Raw genomic sequence first — 8,905 nt, 5'->3', positions numbered from 1 at the left:
TCTCCAAGGAATATACTACTATGCTGAACCTCTAAGAAGCTGCAGCACACTCCTTGGCACAGCATCAAATCAAAAACCACTGCATATTCTTTTGCTGTAACTGGTAACCTGAATTCAGAGAGAAATTCATTATACATTAGTAACTGCCCATCAGCATTAACAAGTTGGTTAACCAATACAATACCATTGTCAACCCATTTTCCAAGGCATAGTGATTAATTTGTTACAAAACCTGAATGTTTTGTATTAGATGATTTGTGTTACGTGGCAGGAAGAAGAATTTACCCTTTTTTCTGCTCTCAGAAGCTGTGGAGACTTTCCTGGTGGCGATGGCATGTTCATTAAACTGCCACCTGTATATTGAAGCAAATTAGGGTCATTGAGGAAAGAAAAATTCAAAATAAGATTATCCTAATTTAAGATCTTAAAATGCTCCTTTCTTTCTCTCACTGCACTGATCATTATTTGTCTGATATAGTAAGCTCCTGAGATAACAGTAAGATCTAAAAGCATAATCTAACATCAATTTAGCAGTGGCTGAGAACTACGGTTACAATAATAACCTCACTTTAACCATGGAGAAGATAACAACAATGAAAACACATCAGTAAGGTCATATATACAAAAGTTAAACAGTCCTTTGTTTAGCTATATACACTGTTATTTAATGCTATGCCCAGTTGTTACATTACCCGTCCGTGGGAGGGAAAGAGAGGTGGCTTTGGTGCTGCCGTTAGCTGTTGTAGGCGAGCCAATCTGGGAAGAATTGTGGTTCCGCTGTGGAAGCGTCTTTTGCTGTGCAGGGTCCGCTTGTAGAGATTGGAGGAAGCTGGTCGCTCCGTCTGTGGTTGTCCTTACAGAGTTAACTGCTCTGCGTTAACATGCTTCGTGCTCCTGCCAGTTAACTTTGCACGTGAAGTTAGCTGGCAGGCTTTGTGTGTGGCAGTCTTTTACACTAAACTTTATTGCAGAGATCTAATAGGCCTTCAAGCCAGGAGGAGAGAGGTCAGGTAGGTGTCTGCTGAGAGTAGGGCACACTGAGAGGAGGACGGCCACGGCCGTCCGTAGTGAAGGATTCCAGGAGAAAGAGAGACAGAACAAATGATCGCTTACCTTTTTCTTGACCTGGTGACATCCCAGTCACAGGTCAAACTGGCCAATGCTGCATTCAATGGCTCTCAGGATTGTGGGACAAAAGAGAATGCAGTCTCCTTACAAAAGTTAAATCACCCGAATTAATTAATTCATCTGTGGAGTCCCAACAAAGGCCAGACAGGTTTGCCTGGTATGGTCATTTTGGGGGTCTTGTTGCTGCTCTCCCTGCCTCATGGCTTCCCATGTATGGCGTGGAAGGGCGGGGAGGTCCCAGACAATAACCATACCGCCAATTGTAACTACTGCAGATCAAATAAAAGTTTTCTTTGATTAAAGTGGTCCTGACTGAAATTCAGCATAGCATCAGTTCAGGCAGGCCACGTTGTCAAGCTCAGCACACAATCCTGAATGCAATTTTAGTCTAATTGGCTTTCTTCTGCTAAGCTAGCTCCTCCTGCTGCCACTTCCATGTAAATGCACGGAGTGGGGTCATGCTGCTGCTCTCCCTGCTTTAGGCTTTCCACGTATGCACATGGAAGGGCAGGAAGGTCCCAGAACAGAGCTATACCGCTAAATCTAACTTACTGCAGATCAAGTTTTCTTTGACTAAAGTGGCCCTGACTTAAGTCATCCGATTTACATCGAATTGACATGGGGTGGTCTACGCATGATATCCAGCAAGCAAGCATTATTAATGTGTGTTCTTGATTGGTGGAAATGGAGTCAGAGGAGGAATCGGAGCGCGAAATTGGAAACGAGGACTCGAGAGGATTTGAAAAGAAAAAGAAAAAGAAGAAGAGCAATTCATGTGATTCCAGTAAGACAATGAAGAAAGAGGAGAAGTATTTTGTTGGGATGGTAGCTGTGACACAAACAGATGGCATTTTCAAGGATCCACGTGAGTATGTGACAGGCTTTGTGTGACGTAAAGTCATAGCTGTTGTAACTTCACTTTACATTGTCCCAGCTGCCCCAAACTTCACATGCTGGATAAGAGTCCAGGCCTGAACACATCTTCATCCCTAAACTGATAGTCATAGTACCGTCTACTAGCAAAAGGAAGTCAGCCTTCAAAAATTCAGCCCCTCCTTGCGGTTTCACCCACATGTATAAAATTTAGGAGGCACATGTAAGACCAACAAAAAAGTCTCTCAGTGATATGACCTAAACCCAACAGGAAGTTGACCATTTTGAATATATTTTCATATCATACACATGTATGATAAGAGTCCCTCCCTGAACAAATCTATATAGCAATAGTTAGTTATTGTCATAGTGTCACCTACTGGCAACAGGAAGTCAGCCTTCTCTGACAATCATCTTCCAATTCACATAAAATTTATATGGTGCATGATATTATTGCAATCTAAAGTCATTCATGATGAAAAGTTGTTCAGAGATTGAGCATTAATTGAACAGTGTTTACATGTTTCGATGTTTCGCAATTTGTAACGGTGCTACCTCGACTCCACTCAGATCTGCTCCAAATTTCACATGTTTATTAAGAGTCCCAGTCTGATGACACATGTCAATTAGACAGCCCGCATGCTGCCCGTTGCTGCCCGTTGCTGTAGCTCCGTCTCGTCGTCTTACTTTTTCCAACTTTTAACTTTCCTTTTTCTTCCAAACTTGAGTAACTTGTGTGTAAGTGTAATTTAAACTACGCTCCTTACGAAAATGAGGGTAGAAAGTGTTTTGGTACTTTTTTTCGCCGTGGAACTTCTTCTTCTGCTACTCGGTCAGGGCACCACTGCAGATCAGCTGTTTGGCTGCATTGTTTACACAAGGGAACAGCTGATCGCGCTGAAGCCGAGCGGCATGGCGCCCAGGATAACCAATGTCCCCACCGAGATCTGGAGGAGGACACACCGAGGATGCAGAGGTGGAACGAAGCGGCGAGGGAAGAGAGAGGGGTGCAACTGGTTAACAACAGATGGTTTAACCCTGGTCACGTTACCATCAAGCAGAGTATCTGTAGCCTGGACATTGAACTGTTAGCTGTGGGACTCAGGCCATATTATCTGACACGTGAATTTTCACATGTCATTGTTGTGGCTGTTTACATCCCCCCCTCTGCTAACCCGGCATCGGCGTGCAACGCCATTCACACCGCCATAGCACAACTACAGACTCAACACCCGAGTGCACTCATATTAATCTCGGGTGACTTCAACCATGTCAGTGTTTCAACAACGCTGACTAATTTCACCCAGTAAGTGAGTTGTCCTACTAGAGAGGAGAGGACACTGAACCTGCTGTATGCTAACGTTAAGGATGCATACAGCTCTTCCCCCCTTCCCCCTCTGGGTAGGTCAGACCACAACCTGGTTTACCTTAAACCCTGCTAGTGCCTCTGGTTAAAAGGCAGCCCGCAACCACAAGAACAGTGAGGAGAAGGTCAGGGGAGGCCTACGAGACACTGCAGGAATGTTTTGAAGTGACCAACTGGGATGCACTCTGTGAGCCTCATGGAGAGGACATTGACGGGCTCACTGAGTGCATTACTGGCTACATTAACTTCTGTGTGGACTGCAATGTCCCAACTAAGATGGTCCATTGTTATCCAAATAACAAACCGTGGGTAACAAAGGACATCCTGAATGCCAAGATGAGGGCCTTTACTGATGGCAATAGGGAGGACGTGAGGGCTATCCAAGGAGAAGTACAGGAGGAAGCTGGAGCGGAAACTCCAGCAGAACAACATGAGAGAGGTCTGGAGCGGCATGAAGAGCGTCACTGGCTTCAGACTGACTGGCAGCAGAGGAGTTGAAGGCAGCTTGGACAGGGCCAACAAACTTAATCTGTTCTTTAACAGATTCGACACACCGGCTCCTGCTCATCCCCCCTCTAACTCAGCTGCTGTCGGCCCTCAAGTTCCTCTGAGTACTCTGCTCCCCCCCTACCCATCAGGCTAACAGACCTCTTCACACTAATGACTCCCCCCCCTCCCCCACCTGTAACTTCTGCTGTGTGCCTGACTGCTGACCAGGTGAGAGGACAGCTGATGAAACTCCACTCAAACAAGGCTGCAGGCCCCGATCGCGTTCGCCCCGGGGTGCTAAAAGCCTGTGCCCCCCAGCTATGTGGAGTCCTTCAACATGTCTTCAACCTGAGCCTGAGTCTTCAAAGGGTCCCTGTTCTGTAGAAGACATCTTGCCTCGTTCCTGTGCCAAAGACGCCGCGTCCCAGTGGCTCCAAGGACTACAGACCAGTGGCACTGACCTCCCACATAATGAAGACCCTGGAGAGACTAGTGCTGGAAAAGCTGCGGCCCATGGTCAGACCCCTCCTGGACCCCTTTCAGTTCGCCTACCAGACCCGACTGGGAGTTGAGGACGCCATCATCTTCCTGCTTAACCGCATCCACACCCACCTGGACAAGCCGGCAAGCACGGTGAGGATCATGTTTTTTAACTTCTCCAGTGCTTTCACAGGGCTTTCACACACCCCTGCTGGGTGAGAAGCTGGCAGCAATGCAGGTGGATGCCCCCCTTGTGTCCTGGATTGTGGACTACCTGACTGGCAGACCACAGCACGTGCGCCTGGCGCACTGTGTGTCGGACATCGTGGTCAGCAACACTGGGGCCCCTCAGGGGACTGTCCTCTCTCCCTTCCTCTTCACCATCTACACCACGGACTTCAGCTACCACACAGAGTCCTGCCACCTTCAGAAGTTTTCTGATGACATTGCTGTGGTGGGATGTATCAGTGGTGGTGAGGAGTCTGAGTACAGGGCTGTGGTGGGGAACTTTGCCTCATGGTGTGAGCAGAACCATCTGCAGCTCAATGCGACAAAGTCTAAGGAGCTGGTTGTGGATCTACGAAGGCCCAAGGCACCAGTGACCCCGGTTTCCATCCAGGGGGGTCAGTGTGGACATTGTGGAGGATTACAAGTACCTGGGAGTACACTTGGATAATAAACTGGACTGGACCAAGAACACTCAAGCTGTTTACAGGAAGGGCCAGAGCCGCCTCTATTTTCTGAGGAGGCTGAGGTCCTTCAACATCTGCCAGACAATGCTGAAGTGCTGAAGATGTTTTATGAGTCTGTGGTGGCCAGTGCTATCCTGTATGCTGTTGCATGCTGGGGCAGCAGGTTGAAGGTAGCGGACGCCAACAGACTCAACAAACTGATCCGTAAGGCCAGTGACATTGTGGGTGTGGAGCTGGACTCTCTGGCGGTGGTGTCAGAGAGGAGGATGCTGGCCAAACTACATGCCATCTTGGACAGTGTCTCCCACCCACTCCATGAGATGCTGGTCAAGCAAAGGAGCACCTTCAGCGGAAGACTCATCCCCCCAAAAAGCACCACAGAGCGCCACAGGAAGTCATTCCTGCCTGTGGCCATCAAACTCTTTAACTCCTCCCTCTAAGGGTTAGTCTGTATGACCCTAGATCACTAAACTGGACATTGATCATTACATCTCTGCCATACTTGAATAATTGTGCAATACTCTGTGTATTACTCCCGTGCAATATTTTGTTTTCCTATGTTAGTTTTTCCTATTATTGATATTGATATTATATACCTCCATTACTGCTGTGCAATATCTTAATAATCTCAATAAGCTACACTTATTTTTTTATTATCATCATCAACCGGTAAACCCACTTGGTACTTCACACTTATTTTATCTTATACTTATACCCACCTGGTACTTAATTTATTTTCTGACCTGTTTTTATAGTGTTTTACAGTGTATTGTATTATATGTTTTGCTAGTACTTTCTGCTGTGTACATGAAATTTTATTGGTGTGGTGTACACTTGATATACTGGAACATAATGTATAATTAGTGGGTGTTCTTGGGTGTTCCTGTTGAAGGAGGCACAATGCAAATACCACCTAGAAAAATAGTAGAATTGTAATTGTAGTGTTAATATTAATGAATTAATAATAATAGGAATGACAGCTATAGAAAAAATAATGTCAGTATTAGTAACAGAGCCAATAACAACAACTGCAGTAGCAGTTGTCGAGCAGGAACACGGGGGCAGCAGGTGGCCCACAACCATAGATCCAATCTCTGCTGCTCCGGAGGCAGAAATACCTGCTGAAAGCAACAGAAGGAGAGAGGACAAAACTACGGGAGAGAGAAGATGTCGAGTTAGTAACATGTAGTAAGGGGATAAAAATGCATACAGATGGAGAGGGAGAGAAGGAGAGATGAAAGAGGTGCATCATGGTCTCCCGGCAGTCTAGGCCTATAGCTGCATAACTAAGGGATGGTTCAGGACTCACCCAAGCCAGCCCTAACTATAAGCTTTATCAAAGAGGAAAATCTTAAGCTTACTCTTAAATGTGGAGATGGTGTCGGCCTCCCAAACCCACATTGGGATGTGATTCCACAGGAGAGGAGCTTGATAACTGAAGGCTCTGGCTCCCATTCTACTTTTGGAGACTCTAGGACCCACAAGTAACCCTGCATTCTGGGAGTGCAGTGTTCTAGTCGGATAATATGGTGTTATGAGATCTTTAAGATACAATGGTGCCAGACCAAGAGCTTTGTAGGTGAGGAGAAGGATTTTAAATTGTATTCTGGATTTTATAGGGAGCCAGTGCAGAGAAGCTAATATTGGAGAAATATGATCTCTTTTCCTAGTTCTTGTCAGTACACGTGCCACAGCGTTCTGGATCAACTGGAGAGTCTTAAGGGACTTATTCGTGCAGCCGGATAATAAGGAATTGCAGTAGTCTAACCTAGAAGTAACAAATGCATGCACTAATTTCTCAGCATCATTTTGAGACAGGATGTGCCTGATTTTTGCAATGCTACGTAGATGAAAAAAGGCAGTGCTTGAAGTTTGTTTCATGGGGGAGTTAAAGGATAAATCCTGATCAAAGATAACTCAGAGGTTCCTTACGGTGCTGCTGGAGGCCAGGGCAATGCCATCTAGAGTAACTATATCTTTAGATAATGTGTCTCGGAGGTGTTTGGAACCAAGTACAATAACTTCAGTTTTTTGAGAGTTTAACATCAGAAAGTTGCAAGTCATCCAGGCCTTTATGTCGTTAAGGCATGCTTGAAGTTTAGTTAACTGGTTAGTTTCATCAGGCTTGATCGATAGATATAATTGGGTATCATCAGCATAACAATGAAAGTTTATGGAGTATTTCCTAATAATATTGCCTAGAGGAAGCATATATAAGGTGAATAGAATCGGTCCAAGCACAGAACCTTGTGGAACTCCGTGACTAACTTTGGCGTGCACAGAGGACTCACCGTTAACATGTACAAACTTAGATCAATCTGATAGATAAGATTAAAACCAGCTTAGTGCGGCTCCTTTAATGCCAATTACATGTTCCAGTCTCTGTAATAGGATGTGATGGTCAATGGTGTCGAACGCAACACTAAGACCTAACAAGACAAGTACAGAGAGAAGTCCATTGTCATTTGTAATTTTCACCAGTGCTGTCTCTGTGCTATGATGCACTCTAAATCCAGACTGAAAATCCTCAAATAAACTATTGTTATTTAGAAAGTCACACAACTGATTGGCGACTGCTTTCTCAAGGATCTTAGAAAGAAAGGGAAGGTTAGATATAGGTCTATAGTTGGCTAAACCCCTGGATCAAGAGTGGGCTTTATAAGAAGCGGTTTAATTACAGTTTACTTTAAAGGATTGTGGTACATTGCCTGTTAATAAAGACAGATTGATCATATCCAGTAAAGAAGTGCTAACAAAGGGTAAAACGTCTTTAAGCAGCCTAGTTGGAATGGGGTCTAACAGACAGGTTGATGGCTTAGATGATTTTTTTAAATATTTTTCTCTAATAGTTAAAATTTTATCATTAGTCGTTACTACTGAGGGCTATAGGAATACATGGTTCAATAGAGCTATGAATCCTCTGTCAGCCTGGCTACAGTGCTGAAAAAGAAACCTGGGGTTGTTTTTATTGTCCTCTATTAATGATGAGTAGTAAACTGCTCTGGCATTATGTTTTAAGACTATCTTGGCAGACTAAACGAGATTCTTCCAGGTTGTTGGCTCTGTTATATTGAGACATAACATTGAATTAAATACAGATGGGATCGCTTCCTTGAATCTAGCCACAGCAATATCAGATAGACATCGAGAGTAAGAGTTTTTGCCTAATGGAATGTAGTCCAGTAATAGGTGTTCAAAAGTTATTAAGTAATGGTCCGATAAAGAAGGATTCTGTGGAAAGACTATTAAATGTTCAATTTCAATGCCGTATACCAGAACAAGGTCGAGGGTGTGGTTAAAACAGTGAGTGGCTTCATGTACACTCTGACAAAAGACAATCGAATCTAATAATGAAATAAATGCAGTACTAACGCTATCATTTTCAACATCCACATGAATATTGAAATCACCTACAATAATTACTTTATCTGTTTTAAGGACTAAACTTGATAAAAACTCTGAGACTTCAGATACAAATTCAGAATAACAAATAGAATTGGCTGTCGTGTTTTCCAGGTTGGGTGTGAAAGACTGGGAACAAGGCTTTTGAATGAGTTATAATTTAGTTTAGGTTTAGGGTTGATTAATAGGCTTGAGTCAAAGATGGCTGCAACTCCACCTCCTCGACTGGTGCCTCGAGGAATATAACTATTAATATGACTGGGTGGAGTGGATTCATTTAGCATAACATATTCTTCATGACCCAGCCAGGTTTCAGTAAGTCAATATGATACTCTGATATTAATTCATTCACTAGTAAATGGTAAATGGTAAATGGACTGTACTTGAATAGCGCCTTTCTAGTCTTCTGACCACTCAAAGCGCTTTACACACCACATATCACATTCACCCCATTCACACACATTCAGACACTGAT

The sequence above is a fragment of the Siniperca chuatsi genome, linkage group LG8 (assembly GCF_020085105.1).
Source record: "Siniperca chuatsi isolate FFG_IHB_CAS linkage group LG8, ASM2008510v1, whole genome shotgun sequence".
NCBI lineage: Eukaryota > Metazoa > Chordata > Actinopteri > Centrarchiformes > Sinipercidae > Siniperca > Siniperca chuatsi.
This window is presented reverse-complemented; position numbering follows the sequence as displayed.